The sequence below is a fragment of the Manis javanica genome, chromosome 13 (assembly GCF_040802235.1).
Source record: "Manis javanica isolate MJ-LG chromosome 13, MJ_LKY, whole genome shotgun sequence".
Taxonomy (NCBI): Eukaryota; Metazoa; Chordata; class Mammalia; order Pholidota; family Manidae; genus Manis; species Manis javanica.
This window is the reverse complement of record NC_133168.1, coordinates 79,203,925-79,224,112: the sequence shown is the minus strand read 5'-3', so window position 1 is coordinate 79,224,112 and position 20,188 is coordinate 79,203,925. Positions and strand designations below refer to the sequence as shown.

The 20,188-nt window shown below is 42.8% G+C and overlaps 1 protein-coding gene and 1 long non-coding RNA gene across 20 annotated transcripts in view; one reads left to right on the top strand and one right to left on the bottom strand.

The window, feature by feature from the left end:
- LOC140845521 (uncharacterized) lies at positions 1-10,980 on the top strand. Of its 2 annotated transcripts, XR_012124351.1 has the most exons (4): positions 1-1,236; positions 1,671-1,726; positions 1,906-2,743; positions 3,311-10,980. It is a non-coding gene; the product is annotated as an uncharacterized lncRNA (long non-coding RNA). The 2 variants fall into 2 exon arrangements; XR_012124350.1 differs by having other exon boundaries at positions 1,906-10,980.
- AFDN (afadin, adherens junction formation factor) overlaps positions 1-20,188 on the bottom strand; it is a 126,308-nt gene that overhangs the window by 91,775 nt on the left and 14,345 nt on the right. The gene's annotated exons all lie outside the window — the stretch shown is intronic.

Genomic DNA, 20,188 nt, shown 5'->3' with positions numbered 1-20,188 from the left:
TAAAACAAAATGATACATTTTTGGACAAGCGTTTGTAACAATAATAAATGAAAAAGAGTATTTACCACCTTTTAAAAATATTTCATTATCATAAATATCTGAGAGAGACACTAAGAGACCTGGGATTTTAGCTTTCAATTTAGTTATGTGACTTGGGACAAGTTATTTACAATTTCTCTTTGCCTTGTCATGTGTGCAAGGTAATGGCCATGGACGAGCTGATACTAGTAACAGCTAACACTTATTAAGTCTTCTCAAGTGCCAGGCACACCTGGACATGCACTATTTTATTACATCTTTATACCAACACAAGTGAACAGATACTATTATTAAACATTATTTTCAAGATTTGGTCATTAAAACTCACAAAGTTTGAGTATTTTGCTCAAGCACTTAAGTGGCAAGTCTAGAATTAAAACCCAGCTCCACTGAGCTCAACAGCCCATGCCTGTCTGCTTCTGAGGTCCCATCGGGCCTGAGGCTTTAGAGCCTAAATGAAGAAGGGAGGAAGTCAGACCCAATCCTCCTGTGAATATGAACAAATGCAAACTCTTAACTTCTGCACAATATAATTGCAACTCATTTTTAATATGAACTACTTGCCCCAAATCAACAAACTTAACTTAGACTTTTCTCGAAACCTTACTTCTAGAGAAAAATAGAATGCAAGTCCAGCCAAAGGAGTATTCACTGTAAGGTAGGCTGAAGACCAGGAACCTGTGGGATGCTCTTTCCCATTATTTCCTTTTTGTCCTTTTAATCAATTAAAGTAGTTTACTTAGGTGAAACTCACAAGTTTCGGGACTCTTTACTATAACCGTAAGACCTAGAGGGTCATATCCTACAGGTTGGGAAGCACCTCTTTTATTTGGTGGGTAAACAGTTTATCTGGGGATGTGAGGGGTGAGGTCCAGAGTTCCTGTACCCGATTATTTCCTTGAACACAGAAAAAGGCACGGCTCCCAATAAAATCTCAAGGAACACTACCCCTGGAACACAGTAAAGGCCCAGCTGCTCCATGAGGGGCAGCCTCCATACCTCATACAACTAAAGTCATTCCCTGTACAAAATACATTCAGAATCCATCATCTTGTTACAAGTAGGTCAGATCATGCCATCCTTAGCTTCGCGCTCTATGACAGCTCTCCATCCTCTATGAGGTCAAATCTTCCCCATGCTGCTCACAGCCATCACAGGCAAGCTCTTCTCAACTTTTCCCCAACCTATTCTTCACTGGTAATTATGATCTAACAAGTATTTATTTGAAGAAAAGCATGGAAAATGAGATATTAGAATAGGGTTAACTGTATAAACTATTCTCTTTAAACTAGAAAACAAGGTAATAAGGCACATTTCTATGCTTTACTGGGCAACCTTTTACTATGCTTGCCCAGACTCTGGCCACTAGGCAGTACTGTCTTCCCATTTCTCACTGCCCCAGGGAAAAATATGAAATGCTACAATTACCACTGAACCAGATTCTATGGAAGGGGTGCCACAGTTATGGGGCTGATATCTGAAAAAGTTGAAGGAGTCAGCCAAATGGGAGTGGTATTAGTAGGGGTCTGCTCTGATCTCTCAGAATTTTATGAAATGGCTCTTTACCCTGGCTGGGCCAAGTAAGTAAAGTTAAGCTGATATTCTTTGAAATGTTTCCATCTCTACATTAGTCTGCAACCCTAAAACCTGCATAAGTATCAGTGCCTGTGGAAGATGATCCTAGACCGTAAGTATGCATACAGTGTCCATTGATGCTGAGGGCGGCTAACGTTTCCTAAGCGCCAGGAGGTGCTAAGGAACACTTCCCGTGCACCACCGCCGCCGGGGCTCTCCTTCACCCCTAACACCGGCCCCAGGCTGCTAATCATTCCAGGTTTCCCCTTCTTATCCCCTCCCTCCCCACAGGCTCCAAAGTCAGCACTTCAGTAAACAAAAGGTACTCCATAAATTTAGTTACTATAATGTAAGTTTTTATCATGGGAGTCGTGATCCTTACTGAAGGGAAATCTCCCTGACACGCGGAGATCCCTGGGAAGCTCTCCCCGCCGCCCTCGGTGCACCGCGAGCGCCCCCAGGACCACAGACCCGGCCCCTGCAGGGACGCGCAGCTGCACCGCCACCCCAGCGCAGTCAACGAGACCAATGGAAGGCCACGACATGCGGTGTTCCTCTCTCCTCCAATGGGCTTTCTGCTTACAACGCTCTCCCCCTCGGCCCTCCCCCAGTAACAGCCTTCAGTCCGGTCTGGACTTCGCCGCGGGTCCTAAACTGTCATTTTCGGCTGTTCTGGAGTAAAGCCACTTCTGCAGGTGAAACACCTGGCAGTTTTATTTTGAGATCAACAGTCATATCTGTATCCCAGGGTCACACCTCACGTCCATCAGGATCTGCGCCGCTCCGGCCCCTCGGGACCCGGGAGAGCGGCCGTTGGCTGGGCATGCAGCAGGCCCGGCTCGGGGAGCGTCGTCCGGCCATCCCGGCCAGGAATCAAAGGGAAGGATAAAAAATGGGCGGGTGGAGGACAGCACGGAAAGGCGAGCGTGACAGCCCTGATCATCCTCACGAAGACCTCACGTGCCGATCACTGCCCTCATGGGTAAAAAGGGCTGCACGTGTACCATCTCCGTTATAACGGGTCTGCTACTGATCTGACCCAAAACGCTGAGATAAACGGGGACAAGGGAGCAAGTGGAAGGGCAGGCTGAGGGTGTCGCCGATAAGCAGCCGCTCCGTCTACAGACAGGTGATGTTTCTGTCCTAAGAAACAATATGCCAGGCTCTCTCACGCCTAAATAAAGCTGCCTAAAAAAAAACTAGCTTTGCTTTGGCTTCATTAGCACTGTTAATTTGGTGTGCCTGGTTACCTGAGCACCACACAGGAATGCCTGGGTATACTTTCCTAGAACATTTCCTTAATAAATTAATAGATTCATTCCATTCAATTACCCAGCAAACCGTAAGTTTGAATGGTGTGAATAAATTCACAGAATTTTATTAAACTGGATAAGACATAAAATCAAGTTCCTGAGCCTAAAAACTGGGCGTGGTAACCCAACCAACAGTATTAACAATAACAACATATATTAAGAGCGACCATGTGCCAGATACTGAACGTCCAGCATTTAATGCCCCAAACTAAGAGTTAAATGATGTCACCCTCCCACTGGGGGCAGCAGCCCAAAGACGTGGGCATGGGCTACAAGCAGCGGGGCAGGCGGGCTGCCCAGAAGCGCTCTCTTACATTGTCACGCTCTGCTGCAGCTTCATCATCAGAAGGGAGCTGGATGCTTTTTTCTATTCTTTACAACAGGTAGAGAGCTCCAGAAGAAACAAACAGATGAGTAAGAGAAAAATGCGAAGCTCAGGGAGTCAGTGACTTGCCACCGTCACCCATAGACAGAACCGGCCACTTGGATACAGGATTACTGAAGCTCGAGGTGGGATCAGAGGCCAGGCTCGACTCCACACAGTGCCTGATCAATACTATCTGCTTGTCTACAGCCCTGTCCATGACACGGCTAAAGGGAAAAACTGGAGGACGGAAAAAAAGGCAGGACGGAAACGAGCTGGCGTTCAACTTAACTGCTGCACCTTTAAGTGGGTTAATTAATATCCACATGAGCTCCAATTCCCTCAATCATTAAGTGAGAACAGCAAGTTGTTCTGAGGAGTTGGTGAACTGCACGAAGCACCTTGCAGTCACCTGCTTACTGCCAGTGCTCCACAGCCCACGTGTACTGCCTCTGTCTCTTCTACCCAACTGAGCTCTTCCGAGTGAGGAAGCCTGCTATTCATTAGCCTAGCTCCTCCCTCAGACCATATAATGCTTCCCACATAAAAAGAAAAGCAAACGAGTCAAAACTTCCAACAGCGATATACTGTACAATTCTCCCACTTGTGTTCTGTTCTCAACTAATAAGAATTCTGGAAAACAAAACTTTAAATCTGATGTGAACAGCTCTGAATCTCAATGGCAGGGCTAAAATCCCTTTAATAATGTAGCCCATACAGTTAACAGTTTTACAAAGACAAATGTCTCCTTAGGGGAAAAAGAAGCCTCCCTCCTTAGTGTTGGTTATACACATCACCAAGAGGAGTATTTGCCATAAAAATGTCTTGTAGAGCCTCCAATACCTAAGGTGCCTACTTGCTAGCAGTGCATTTTCAGGTGTGTGTTTTCATCAGGTAACCCAGTACCTGCTGAGAAAATCAATACAGGGAACCTCACTGCAGTAGAGCCAGGCAGAAGGGGAAGAGGCTGGTCACAAGCCACAGGAGACCACCAACAGCAAGGAAACGCCATCACAGGCCCTGCCAGGGACAGATGGGCGCTGCCCCTCCTACAAGAAATCCACCAGCTGCGCCCCTCAGCCAACAGGAACCCAACACCCTAGACTCATGCTTTTCCAGTGGACTTGCATTCAAACAATTCCTCCCAACTTCCTCCTTCTTCTCCAAAAAATAACATTCCTGTCTTTTGTTCGCTGGGCTCCATTACAGGTTTGTTGTAGCCTTTTGTCCCAAACTGCAACTCTTTGTTCCCAAATAAACCCATTTTTGTTGGTACACCAGCTGGCAGATGCATCTTGGAGGCTAACAGTGCCCTGTCACTCTGATCAGCAGACAGTGAGCTCCATGCTATTCCAAGTCTAATTCAAAGGGAAGGAAAGACAGTATGACAACCACTTGTTTCCTTTCCTTCATGGTTATTTTTTTCTAACAGGAGAACAAGCTTTTTTTCCCTAAAAGTATATATTTACCTTTACCAAACTTTTCCCTGAAAGGCACAGTCACCAATGTTATTACAACAGAAATATAGTACTTCTTGGGGTTGATTTAATGACAACTCTAAAGCAAAATTAAATGTCTGTAACAATAGAATGTCTGCAAAGAATTAAAGATGGAGATTTGTGTATCTCATAATTAATGGAATTGATCATCAACTGGCCTCTTATCCAACCCAGCAGAAACTCACAGGGCAGCCCTGCGAGATTGCTTTTGCTCAAGTTAATCAGAACCATTTGTTCTAAAGCTTAAACAGGTCAGCCATGTTCCATTCGCCTCTCCTCTCACCATGTTCAGATTTACTGGCAATGCATTTCCTAGCCTGCAGCAAAACAGTGCTAACTTCAAACAGGTAATCATCACTCCAACTGCCCAGGAAGGGAATCGCAACTGACAGACTGCAACACTTTATTACACATACACACAACTGATTCCTAATGCTGTTGGCCTCCAAAATATGTGCAAAATGTTAGGGAAAAATACAGCTGGGTCTCTGACACACACACACAAACACACTCTTTTACAAGTTACTAGAACAGAAAACAAACAGCTGGGCAATGTCCATTTGACTCACTCTGTTAAAAACAGTGGTAACATCTGAGTGTTAACATTTTAGGTAGAGGATGGAAGAAATATTGAATGGGTGATTTTGAAATCTTACCTGTATAAACATTATTTCTTAAACACTACTACTACTGAATACTTGTTATCTAAAAATTTTTACAAGATGATTAGTACTCCTGAAAGCTTAAAATTGTAACCACTTAAAATATCTCCACTGGGCTGACAGCAACTCTTCCAGGGCACTCATTCCCAAGGGACCTTCCTCCCCACCCTCCCATTCCACAGCCTGATGGGCAGGGCTCCGACAAACCCTGTTTTTTTCTAAGAACACTAAACTACAGTACCTTATAATATATAACATATAATGCACACAAATGCATTAAATATTGTCTGAAATTAAAGACATGATCTCTAACGCACCGTAACCCATACTCATTCAGTGTAAGCCAACTACTATAACATCTTGATGTAGTTCAATGCTACAGAAGGCCAAGTTCCCTGAAAATGGGAAAAAATTACTCTTTCAGGTGGCAGGAAAAACTTTTCTGAACAACTGATAAAGTGCAGGAATGCACACACACATACCACAAGCAGATTTCTCCTTTCATGAATTCTAACAAAAATCCATCCAGTACCCGAACACCTAAACATTATAAAACAATTCCCTGCCAGAAAACATGGCTTGCTGTGAAAAGCAGTGAGTCAACATATTTTTCTCAATGCCTCAGCTATAATGCCAACATTATCTACTTAAGAACTAGCCAAGCAACACATCCTTTCCTTGTACAGCTTAATAGCTAGAAGTATTGTTTATATAAAAGCAAAACTCATATAGCTTTACCAACTGAGCTTAATTTTACCCATTGATATCACTGAGACCTATATTTGAACCATGGCTTATGAATGATCCATTTTTTCCTTTATCAGTGGCATAGAATAGACCAGACTAGGTTTTTTTTAGTACAATGTACTCTGGGCAAGGCAACAGGATGAGAACCAGCTCATGAAAGTTTGATTCCACTTACTCCTGTATATCCTGGGCTCCAATGTAAAATGCAATTCTTTTCTTACTATGGGTCACAGTCAAGCCAGTTTAGATTGAGGAAAGGTCTTCTCGACCTCAGCATTATGCCATTCTGGCCTGGACAATTCTTTGATGTGGATGACTGCAAGACCCCTGGCCTCTTTATGCCAGATGCCAGCAGTCACAACCAAAAACATCCCCAGACATCTGCACATATCCCACAAAGAAATATTAATCTTCATTCAGAAGTCCTACTGTTAGTAGTAATATTGGTATTACGTACATAATAGAGAATGAAGCAAACACGCAATTGTGTTAACGTAGTTCAAAACAAGATTTTAGCATAAGACAAAGAGATTTAAAAATTAAAGAAATGAAGTAAAAATACTGTAAGGCCAAATCTTAACTGGAAACATCAGTAGTAACTCATGGTGTTCTGTCCACAAAAATATCTTCTCTTTCCACTGAAAAAGCCTTGAAAGCAAAAGACAAGCTGGTAAAAAATAAGCACCTCTAGCACCTTGACTGTGGTCTCTAAACACTATTCTCCACTCAAGGCAACCAGGGCTCCTTGGAGAAATGGCCGAATCCAGGTACAGGACAGAAAATGCACTCACCTCAAGAGAATCTGAGTAGTCCATGCAATCTTGAAGAACAAAGCAGGGGGTATCTCACGCCCTGATTTCAAACTACACTAAAAGCTACAGTAATCAAAGCAGTGTGGTACTGGCACAAGAACAGAATACAGAGCCCAGAAATAAACCCACACTTATTTGGTCAATTTTTATATAACAAAGGAGGCAAAAATATATAATGGGAAAGAACAGTCTCTTTAATAAATGGTGTGGAGAAACAGGACAGCTACATGCAAGAGAATGAAATGGGGTCACTATCTAACACCATACATGAAAATAAACTCTAAATAGATTAACACCTAAATATAAGGCCCGAAATCATAAAACACCTGGAAGAAAACTTAGGCAGTTTCTTCAACATTAGTATTAATAATTTTCTTCTGAATACATCTCCCCAGGCAAAGCAAAACTAATCAAATGGGACATCAAATAAAACACTTCACACAGCAAAGGACACCACAAATGAAATAAAAAGGCAACCTCTTGTGTGAGAAAATATATTTGCAAATGACGTATCTGATAAAGACTAATATCCAAAATATATATGTAAAAAAAACCTCATACCACTCAACACCAAAAAAATAATCCAATTCAAACACAGGCAGAGGATGTGAATAGGCATTTTTCCAAACAAGTCATTCAGATGGCCAACAAGAACATGAAAAGATGCTTTACATCGCTAATCACCTGGGAAATACAAATCCAAACCATAGTGAGCTATCATCTCACACCAGTCAGAATGGCTAGTGTCAAGACAAGAGATAACAAGTGCTGACATGGATGTAGAGAAAAGGGAGTCCTCCTACACTGTTGGTGAGGATGTTAACTGGTGAAGCCACTATGGAAATCAGTATGGCAGTTCCTCAAAAAAATTAAAAAGAAAAATACCACATGACCCAGTAATTCCACATCTGAGAATTTACCCAAAGAAAACAAAATCACGGATTTGAAAGATAAAAGCACACCTATTTACTGCATCATTATTTATAATATACAAGTTAGGGAAGCAATCTAACTGTCCACTGATGGTTGAATGGCTTAAGAAGTTACCTATACACAATGGGATATTACTCAGCCATAAAAAGGAACTCCTGACATTTGCAACAGCATGGGACCTAGAGGGTATTAGGTGAAACAAGTCAGACAGAAAAAGACAAATACCATATGATTTCACTTATATGTGCTATCTAAAAAATAAACAAATTAACAACAGAACAAACAGACTCACAGACACAGAGAACAGACTGGTGGTTGTCACGGGGGAGGTAGGTGTGTTATGGGTGAAAATAATGGGTGAAGGGTATAAAGAGGGACAAACTTCCAACTATAAGTTATGGGGATGAAAGTACAGTAAAGGGAATACAGTCAATAATACTGTAATAACTTTGCACGGTGACAGTTGGTAACTACACTTATTGTGGTGATCAGTTAATATATAATTGTGTTTTACTATGTTGTTAACTGTTAATTACTATGTTGTACACCTGAAACCAATATAATGTATTTCAACTATATTTCAATAAAAAGAAAAAGAAAATGGACAATATGAGTTTGGGACATCTTGTTACGCCAGAAAACAAGATTCTCAAAACAAATTCTCAAAAACTGGTTCATTCGAAAGAACCGTCTAGCCAACCAAAAGGTGTTCCTGGCCAAATCTGGGACAATCTGATCACCAACAAGGATGATGACCACAACTTTAGGGCGACGAGGAAGGAGAATGGGGGAGCCCAAACCAGAAAGAGAGTCACAGCCCCCAGTGCAGGCGACTGGCGCACCACCTCCTCAGCCTGCAAATAAGCATTAAAGCAAAGGGATTCAAAACTCATTCTGTTTTCCTACAGCTTGGATGAAGAAAGCCTGTTTCTGTTTTTAAAAGAATAATTCCAGCCAATGAATGTGAAAGAGATGACAGAATCAGGAAATCACCATTTTGAAACCCCTGCTTGATTCAGGCAAAGACCCATGATGTGAACACCAGCAGGTGGAAGCTGGCGGGGGCTGTCCACCGGGGGGTGCAGGCTGCCACAGCTCCCCTCCTACACCCCTCTTGAGATGCCACAGCACAGGCACAGCCTACATAGGAAGCATTCTTTGTCACACACAATGGAAGCCAATCGAGCTTTTAAGGCTCAGAAGCAAGGTGAACCATCATCACCCCAGGGGGAAAAAGGCAAGCCCAGGATGGGGGCATTCTATCAGAAAATTAAGACAGTTTTTTCAGCAAATCCATGACATGAAATAAAAAGAGGGCTGGGACAGGGGTTTAGAATGCTCTAGATTAAAAGAGACATGAGTACTGAATGTAATGTGTAGACTTTGTATCCTGATTCAAATAAATTAAGTGTAAAAACACATTTCTGAGAGAGACAGGGAAATCTGAGTATGGGCTAGATACTAGACAATAATTAAGGAGTATGGTTAACTCCACTGATAGGAATACTACATTATGGTAGATTTTCTGAGATGCACCCCAAAGTGGAGAAGAAAAACATGTTAATTTTAGCATCTGCTTTGAGAAAGTACAGCTAAAAAACAAAAATAATGAAGAGTGACATTTGAAAATTCTGAAGTTTGGGGAATGCATGTGAGTTTCATCTATGTCTGAAATTTTTATTAAAAATATAATATGTAAATAAGATAACTATAAACTATTATTGAATATAAAATAAACCTATTTTCATAAAAATACTGATGTTCTAGAAAAAAATTCAAGGAATCTGATTCCATAAACAGGTAATGCATTAACTACCCTCTTGAGGCCAAACATCTTTTGCTCACACTGGGCAAGCACCACGTGTGGTGAAGTGAGAAAGTCAGGCAGAGCCTTGGGGGCCACCAGCTAGAATCTCAGGATTTCCCTTACATGTGGCTCTGTTAGGAAAGAGTATAAAACCTAAATGTGACTTATTCCCACTAGGATGTTTAAACACTTTAACAGTAAGGTATTAACAAAGGGTCACGTGGTGGAAGCTGCTAGGGCTGAGAGTGGGGGTGGGGGAATTGATAAGGGCCTGGCAATACCTGTTTGAGTTTTTTAAACCTACCAATAAAATTAAGACAAATGTAAAGGAAAGATATAACTGGCTTAGATGACGTCCGGGAAAGAATGTGAACCCTGTAGTACTCAGCCAATGAGGAACCAGGGGAGGGACTCGCGTACTAGGAGATAAATTATTGGTGCCAAACTCCCCAGGTGTGTGCCTGCCCACCAGACACCCGATCTTGCAAGACCATCATTAAAGCCTCGCTCCACTGTTCTCTTTGTCTCCTCGTCTACTTAATGAATTTGGACCAGTGAGTGTGATTCTCACAGCTCTGAGCAAGACACTGTAGCCTCTCATTTCCTGCCTGTGAAATGATGAGGCCACTAGCTTCTTCCCAGGGTTGTGTGGGCACTCCAGCGCTCATGGTGCACAGAAGCAGCTGCCACAGGAGGAAGGCATGTGGTGACCAGTCACTCCCTGCCTGCCCATCCCCACGTGCCCTCACTCACCCAGGCCCCAGTCACACAGTTCCACCTCTAGCGAAACAAGACACAACAGCAAAAAGCAATGAGCGTATATTAAACGTCTGCATGTGAAAAATGCAGAACACTAAGCTTTGTAGAAAAAAGTAGTATCACAGTCTACATTTAAAATTCTATTTTGAAATACAATGTCCAAAAGTTCAAATCATTTCCAATAATCTGTCACCAAAACAACATATGTAAGATTGGGAAATGTCTTCTTGTTCAAAGAAAACCATGTTCCTGAACTCAGCCTCAGAATTAAAATATCCAAAAGATAATCCAGGATAAAATGAAACTTTGTTTTTATAACCTGCTTCTTAAATCTGAACTGAGCTTCTTACTTCTGTGAAATGTTAGGAAGTTTCTAAATTTTAGCAAGGTTATGCACCATGCAAATTAACTACCATTTACTGTTTTCACAGTTAACTTTCACATCAAAGTAAATAAACTATGGTGACCAATTTGAAGGCTTCTTACAATAAGAATGCTTCCAACACTATCTTTTTAGCATACTAAAAAGCGAATTTACAGTACTCAACCTATTTCAGTTTTTAAAAAGGTCAGGCAACTTGTTTAAATTGAAAATATCTTCAAATTTTTATTGTGGTACCTCATTAGCAAACATACATTTTAAAACAGGCAGTTTTTTTAATTCTCACAGTTCTTAAGGCCTCTCAAGCCTTACACAAGACACCAGAGGGGGGCCAAGTCCAAGGTGGAAACAGAGTAGAATAAAATAATTTCTGGATAAAGGATACAACAGTGGCATGAACATTGCTGCTTTATGGCCATGATCTCACAAGGCAGGCTTTGGCCCAAGTACTTGACCCTCTCTACCTTGGTACCACAAGGTCTTGAGCTGCATTTCTGGTGTCACCCAGTACCTGCTGACTGTACTTCCTGTCTCAGTGGGCGTCATCAGATGACCACAGCAGGCTGGAATGCCACTTGGTGCCAGCCCACAGGAGAGCAAAAAGGTCAACTGCATGGATTAGCATAGTGACTCTAGAAAGGAGACACGTTGTAAGAGGATCCTTGACAGCACTAATTCAGGAAGGGAATGCAAAACCTCTATGCAGGGGGCAGAGTGACACAGATGGGAGCAGCTCCTGTCCGACCGACCCCCAGGCTCCCTCACTGCGAAGGAGTCACTCAAACATTGTGGTCCTTGAGTGACACTTTCCACTCCTGTTTGAGAACCTTCCACACTGTTAAATAAACATCCAAAGCTAACATATACAGACATAGACTTAAAACAAGTACATCCGGAATATATTCTTTAGATAGTTAATGGGATACATTATAGGCATTCTGAAAATGGGTAGAGGGAAACGTCACAGACAGGGCATCGGGAGGCCTGCAGGGGAAGCTCTCCTGCCTGGCCCTCCTCCTCAGTCTGACCCATGGGAGATGGCGCCTTATAGTCTCAGCTACTCTCTACTAGCAGGAGGAAGGAAGGTTTCAGCATCCTACTCCCAACAGCCCAGACAGACACGGTGAGTGTGAGGCAGTCACAACTCAGCCAACGGAAGCTACGCTACAGGGGCTCCCCGGGCGCCTGCATGGGTGCTGTGCTTAAAACAGCATGGCCAACTTGCCCTTTCCTCCACAAGAGCGGTTCTCTCTGGTTCTCCAGACTTGCCCATGGTTTTGCCTTAATCTGCTTGTTCGGAAATACAAAACTCTACTAGTCTTGAATAAACCCATTTTTGCTGGTAAAATAGCTATTCTACTTTTAGGGTAAACAGCATGAACTCAAAGACAAAAACACAGAAATATGACTAGTAAGTGTTAGGTTCCATTAAACGAAAACCTCAGAATCACTGATTTTGTTTTTACACATATACTCTATTTATGAAATCTCAGTTAAGTATCTTTTTGAAGAAGATACTACCTACCATCTGTAGATATAATTGCACATGAAATAAAAAAACAGAGAAATAAATAAGGGTGCTTTTTTTTTTTTTCAATTTAAGATCTGTTGTGCAGTCAACCTAAAACATGCAATACTAAGCCTTACCAAGTTATCAGAAACCTCCACTCACCAGCAAATGATATCAACCAATGCAGGGTGTTAAGCGGATAGAGCTCAATGTCTACCCTGAGATGAACAAGGAAAATGTTCTGGCAGAGAAGAACACAAAAAAGGGGGGAAAAGAAACACAGAACAGAGCCAGGATGACAACACGCTATAAACAGCAAGAGCATCTAACATACCTAGGTACCCATCCTAAATAATTTTCTCAGTACAGAAAGAAGGGACCTACCTTGATTGAGCCAGCATGCTACGTGCTTTCCATGCATTATCTACTTCAGCTCTACCCACCACCCTAGGACGTAGGTACTATTACTTTCCTGTCTTAGAGCCCAGGAAAGACCAAGTTACAGCACAGAATCACATAGCTAATACCCAGGGGCCAGAGTGCTCAGGCAATGACCCTAGAAACAAGGGTCATGCTTGTAACCACTAACTGACACTGCCTCTTACTCTGTTGCATAAAAATAAGACTGTACCCCCAGTTCCAGTGACATGGCAGACTAAACAGCCAGTCACCACTCCACTATAAAAAAGCATAAAACTTAAAGAATGATGAACCCGAATACATCTCAGAAGTTTTAAAATCTATGCGACAAAGACATTATAAAGTGAAAACCCAAAAACCCAGAAACAAAAAAGCATTTTCAAAATATATAATATACAAAAGATTAGTATTCACAATTTATAAAGAATTCCTATAAATCAACTAGAAAAAGACAAACAGGTTATTGGAAAAAATACAGGCAAAATATACGACAATTAAAAGAGAAAATCAGAATGACCATAAACCTAAGAAAACATGTTCGCTCACTGGAATCAGGGTAATATAAATAATAACAATTCCATACATTCCAGCTTGTTAAAAAAAAAAGCTGAATATACTGAGGATGTGGTCAATTCTGAAGTTTGGAATGTAAATGGGTACAACCATCTAGAAGGTCAATTTGGCAGAACCAGAGACGCACGTTGTATGGCCTATGACCAAGAAATTTAACCTCTAGGAACCCATCCTGAAAACTTTTATTAGTACAGAAAGAAACAAGAACAAAGGGTGTTCATTAAATCCTCACTTGTAAAAGTGGAAAAATGCAAACAACTGCATCATCCCTAGAGAGCTTAGACAGACTGGCTTCCGTGGACGACAGAGAGCTAGAGGAGGTTAAGCAAGTCAACTATTACCTGCCACCTTCAAGCCAGAAGTTACCTCTGGGGAGGCAGAACAGGAGAAGCAAGGGCAGAGAAGCCCTTCTGTTATGTCTATGTATTAATTCCTTAAACTCTCTGGGCCTCATTCAAGCAAAACACAGACAATGATAATGTATCCCTTGCTGACTGGGAATTAAATGAAGGGACAGACTGGCTGTAGGGCCTAAACCATGGCTATGCACGTAATAGTATGTCACCAAAGAGATGTGACAGTTACTAATAACCTCAAGAAAGCAGTAAGAAAATGTGCCAGCAAGAGAGGAGCTCAGGCATCTGGCATGCCGTGGCCACAGGAAATAAAGAGCGTCCAAGGCTGCAGGCTGTAGGGGGCATAAACCCACTAGGAAGTGATCAGAGTTCTTGAGGACACTTTCCAGTATGAACAGAAGGCAAAGAAAGGGAGAAAACTGTCTCCACAGGCAAAAAACACAAAATCACCAGCAGAGGTCCTATCTCCAAAGCTAGACACAAATTAGTTCAAAGATAAAGCTCACTTCACAGTAATGCTTTTGAATTTTATTAAAAATTTAAACATTCAGTAATATGGAAATAACAAGCTCTAATAAATGATTTAAAAGGAACTGAAAACTGCTATTTAGTAACCAGAGAAAGACATTAAGACCAGGAGACAGAATGGTTTTCATTGACAGTTAAATCATCATCACCATCCTCCCCATGATCCTCCCCATCACCGTCACCTTCCTCCCATCACTATCCTCCCCATGATCCTCCCCATCACCACCACCATCTTCCCATCCCCATCCTCCTCTTCCTAACTCTGGACAATGGGAAAATATTACGAACAAAATAGCCTCTATGTTCATGGAATACAATCTAGCAGGAGACACATGAATGACAGATGGAGCAACACAAGAATTAAGTAGAACAGAGGGACCAACAGTCACTGGGGGTTAGGTGGGAGGGAACACTTGGGCAAAGCCTGACTACAGGGACAAGCAGCACAAGCAGGGGGCCGAGGGCAAAGACCCCCAACGCAGAAGCCTGCTTGGCACATCTGAGAAAGAGCGAGAGCACCGTGGCTAGAGCAAAATGAGGCGGTAAATACCATTAGACTTCCTGGGAAAAGGGCATTGCTCTGGGCTTCGGAGGCCGAGATACACTCTGAGTAATATAAAAGCTCTAGGAGAGTCAGAACAGAAGACTATACTGTTTAACTTCAGGTTGAGAAGCTTTTCTCTGTGTGGGAAACAGAGTGGGGCAAAGGTAGATGGTGAGAACAAACGAAAAGGGAAAAAGAGGCTAGGTAAGAGGTTACAGCAACAGTCCAGGTAAGGGGTGGGAACGTGGAGTACGCAGTAGCAGGAAGTGGAGACAGAGACTGGTTAGACTACAAAACTATCTTGCAGGTACAGCTACCAGAATTTGCTTGTAGATGAGATGGGAGGCCTGAAAGGAAGGAAGGAGTGAAGAATGACTGACTGCAAGGTGTGGTGGGCATAAGCAACTATGATAAAATGGACTTGCCAGATGCTGACTCAGATGGCAGGCTGCAGGAGAAGCAGATGGCAGTGGACCGCTGGGAGACCAGAGACCAGCTCTGGACATGTTAGGTTCAGGGCAATGACCAACGCTTGAGATATATAAATTTGGGACATCAGCACTTTACATCAGGAGAGGCAAAGACTCCACCTAGGAGGAGGTGTGGAGCAGAGGAGGCTGGCGGTCAAACGCTGGAGTCCACTCCACTCAAAGGTGAGCAGGCCCCGCCTGGCGGAGAAATCATTTCCTAGAGGATGAGACCCTCTGCTGCTGTGTATCAGAAGGTTAAGAAATGGAAACTGGACTCAGCAGCATGAAGGCCCCTGGTGACTTGGACGAGAGGTCTGGGTGAAGTCAAGGGCTGGGCCCCTTTGGGGAAAAAGCAATGGGATAGCTCTAAAATTTAACTTGAGTCTTTAAAATTAAAAGACTTTAATTGACAGCAGAAGATCACCATACTCCGCTCCGGTGACAGGCCCCCAAGGACTAATCGGCCAGACTCCAATCACTGTTGTCCCAAGGCAGAATCAGGGCAGAGCATGTGAACAGTTTGGTTTACACTACCTCCAGTTCCAATTATGCCTTTATAATGAGCCATTCCCCTGAAATGCCGCTTACGAGGCACTCGAATCTCCACCTCTCCCCAAATCAAGTAGAAGACCCAGTAAGATAACACCAGAGGATAAAACTGCTTCTTTTTTAATGTTAATCATCCTTTTTTAACCTATAACTTTTCTTTACTGTGACATTTGTAAAATGACATGTTTTTAAAAACACACATCTTATCACTACAACAAATATCAAGTGAATTAGAAGGAAATTCTAAGTCAGAAAACCTTACCTGTTTACAACGAACAATAAGACTAATTTCTAGATGAAGCTCATTGCTTATTTTTGAATTCTAAAAACTCACACTCTAGTTTTTGGAAGAGTTTTGTTTAAGTACATTTATTACTAATAAAGAAAAATATATCCCTATAGTTTGAGAATCTTCTCAATGCAGAAATAAAAATGTTATAATTAATTTAGTTTTTAATGTCAAACTGAAAATTACAGACTTAAAGCAAAATATCCAAACTAGTCAGCATTTAAAGACATCAGAAACAAACCAATCTATATAGGCAAGCCTCCTTGTTATACTATAAAGTCTAGCAGTAAGTTTAATAGGTTTGAGCCTAATTTAAAAAAAAAAGGCTACACCAAGTCTGATAAACACGGTAATCATGAACAGAAACAGGAAGGTAAGGTATAAGCTAAATGAACATGCCCACAAGAGTGGGGATATAAACTGAACAGCATTTTAAAGTAATTTGGTAGAGCCCATTTAAATTTTCAGTATGTAAAATCTTTTGACTCAAATTTCACTTCTAGAAATCTATTTTTTTGTGTATTTTGGAGATACAGTCAAAGTGTTTGTGAATAACAGTTACGGAAATGACTGGTATGTGGGATATTATATAGCTATTAAAAATAAGATTTTATATACATACATAAGTTTTTGTTACATACAAATACACATAAGAAATTCTTGAGTAAACCAGAAATGGTACAAAAGTATATATATGATTCCATTTTGTAAAATAAATTACAAATACACACACGCATTCATTTCTGAGTGTACAGAATAAAATTGGAGGAGATACTGTCACTCATAACAGTGGGAGTCTCTGGACAGCAGGGATGAGAAAGAAGACCTCCAACATATCTTATAGGCTCCATCCAAAAGCCATGAACTAATTCTTCATCCACAAAAATCTTGGTAAAACAGGTTGTCCGTATCACCTGTGATAAAACTTGTCTTTTGTGTCCTTTCAAATAAAAATAGGTCAGTTATGACTCACCTGAAAAAACTTACTTTATTCTTCAACACCACTATCCCTGGTAGGTGTTTCTCTGTAAATGAGCCAGATGCCAAGATTCTGACATAAAGGCTCCACGTACGTGAACAAACCACAGCACGAGGTGAGCAGCAGCGGGTGTCCAGAACAGGGCTGCCCCTCTCCCAGTGTGCTAGCAGGTCATTCACACCTGCAAGGAGCTACACAGACTTAATATACTTCTGCTGTAAGATGAGTGACTTATTTCTCAAGAAACATACACAGCCCAGAAGAGTAGGGCCAGGCTTTCGAAGCCTCAAATTTGAAAGGCTTCAAATTTACCCTATCAAGTTTGTATGTAACAGGCATGTCCTTACTAATCCACGTTCATCAATTTCTTAATGTATGTATTCTTCAATCATCTACTGAGTGTATCACGCCTCCTCTGGAGACTCAAAACGCAAAGACTGAGCCACATGCAGCCTGCTCCCTGTCCTTAGAGCACATACAATGTGTGAGCACAAGTGTTCGGAGATGTACTTGGGTGTCAATGACTCATTCTTCATCTTGGGGAAGAAACGGATCTATGAAGCTTTGTACCTAATTCTTAAGAGTAAGAAGGTTTTATGCAGGTTTCCCTGAAGCAACTCCACCTCCCAAATTGGGGGAGAGGGGTTGGAAACTGCGAAGGTGACATTCTGGCATCTAGCGCCTTGGATGGGGGTAGTTTGGAGAAAAGTCAGCAGACATTTCAGTTTCAGTACAGAATGGGCTGGAAGCAGAGACCAAGTTTCTGATGAGAAGGCCTGGTATTTTTCACAGAGGCTAATTTGAGAGAGAATCTCAAGTTATCTCTACTCAAACCTTCACTCTAAGCCAACTGCCCAAGGTCACTTAATTCCTACTGGATCCCTAGAATTCAGTTTTTCTCTCCTCTCTTATGCTACTACTATTTGTTATCTAGTCCATTTCCTAAATTCCTCTCCTCCAAGATCAGCCACCAATATCAAACATAGTCGTGCATTGCTTTTTGGAATTTATTTACAGACAGTGGTAGATGCCTGAGTTCATGTGTGTGAAAACATCACTGGAGGTGGCAGACGATCACAACGGAGGGGGCTGAAAGGCAACCAAAGCCAGCATGTCCTGAGGAATGTTCGTCGACTGTCAGCCTAAGGCTCAAAAGCAATACTGGGTCTTTGGAGTAACGTAGGCTGTCACCTAGAGCGCCTGACAGAGAAAATACAGAGTCCAGCTTCCGTGATGACAGCAGTGACTAGCTCACAGCACAGAGGGATGGAGCCCCAGGGAAGGCGTCCCTGTAAAGGAGCAAAGATGATGACATGATGACATGGTCAAGTACAAAGCAGCCACCAGGAAATAAGGCCTTCCATTAATTCTCCCCTGCAGAGGATCCTGGGACCCATAAACGCCAGTGAAGTTTTTTGGTACCTAAATGAGCATGCATAGTTTGAAGTCAATAAATGTAAGTAAGTGTGTTTTATCAGCTACTGTGAACACCAATCTGCCTTCTTGATCTCAGGACCCCTACTTAATTACAGGCCTTTTTTAAATTGAGAAAATAAGTAGAGTATAGAGCACAACATTAAAACACACTGCCGAGAGATGAGCAAAACAGAGTCAACAGATTTTAGCCAATTTAGCCACACTCTCAAGAAAAACAGCTTAGGTGGGGGTAATACGACAGGAAGCAAGAAAGGCAGGGTTTTGATGAGGTGTCAGATCACAGAGGGGAAGCTGAGCAGATGAGACTGTGTAAGCCCTCCTCTTGACTTGACAGCAGTGAGATTTCTTCCTTCATTAGATTTCGATGGCGGTTCCCTGTCCTATGCTCGGCCAGTTCCTCCTCTTCCACCCACCTGTCGGCTGGCCTCATGCCTTCTGCCCTGGCTTGTCTCTTTGCACAACCCTTTCTGAGTTTCACCTAAGCCTTGGGCTGCCTCCCACCTACACAGACGGGCACCCTCCATCCCATTCCTATTTCTCCTAAGTAGGGAACCTCCACCTTCAAGTTCACAAGCGCCTCAAATACTACGTGTCTCCAAGACGTTCAATTTCCCCACCCTTATCTCATCCACGACTTGCAGTTTTCCCCAGTCTGGTGGAGGCTCCCGCCACCCCCCTAGGCAGCCAAGGATAAGCCTGGGGTTACTGGGCGGCCTTCCTCACTCTCATCTCCAAGTCCCAGTCATACCCCCTGAACGTCCACCTCTTCCAGGCGAACTCCTCTACCTTAGGGCAGGCCTCCTACCAGAGACAGTGCCAAATAACCCAGGCACCTCGCACCTCGCGCCTCCAAGCCTGCTTAGGTCACACTAAGCTGCAAACCTCGCTGTGTTCCTTCATCTGGAACATTCTTCACTTGGCTCACAGGCTCATTAGAAACTGGCCCTGGTTACCACCACCAGTTTTACAGCAAATGGCTCTTGGGCCCAGAGACTAGGATGCACAGTTCTATGACAGACACACAGACACACAGTATTTCAGTCACTAGGTCAGGCCATGAAAACCCAAGATCTCAGTGGCTTTCCACAAAGTTTCATTTCCTCCTCATAACAACATTCCACTCTATGGTCAGCTGAGCTCTCCTCCAGGCTTCATTCTCACACCAACGTAGTAAGATCAGCCAGAGCCTCAGGCACTAGTGCATGGAGAGAGAAGAGCGATGACAGGCCCATGGCAGAGGACTTGCAGCAGTGGCTTGGATGTGTCAGCCAAGGCCAGTCTCGTGCTTAAGGCTCAAGGCAGGGAACCACAATCCCCCACTGGGAAGAGCACTGACTAGAAACAGTATGACCTGCAGGTCGCAGACATGCCTCCGTGTTCACGGCACACACACAAATTCCAACCCGACTGAATACCTCGAAGTGAGTTCTCCACCTCTTCTCCTGTTCTTCCCTACAAATTCTTCAGGAGTCACAGCACGCGTTCCCGAAGTGCACTTGGTCACGCTTGGCTGGACTGCCAACCTAGGATAGGTACGCTGCCCAGTGCTCCCCTGGACTCCCCTCTTCCCAGCTCTGAATACGCTATTCTTGTTCACTGGTACATAATCTTCCACCAATGGCATTCCTGACAAATGTTCCT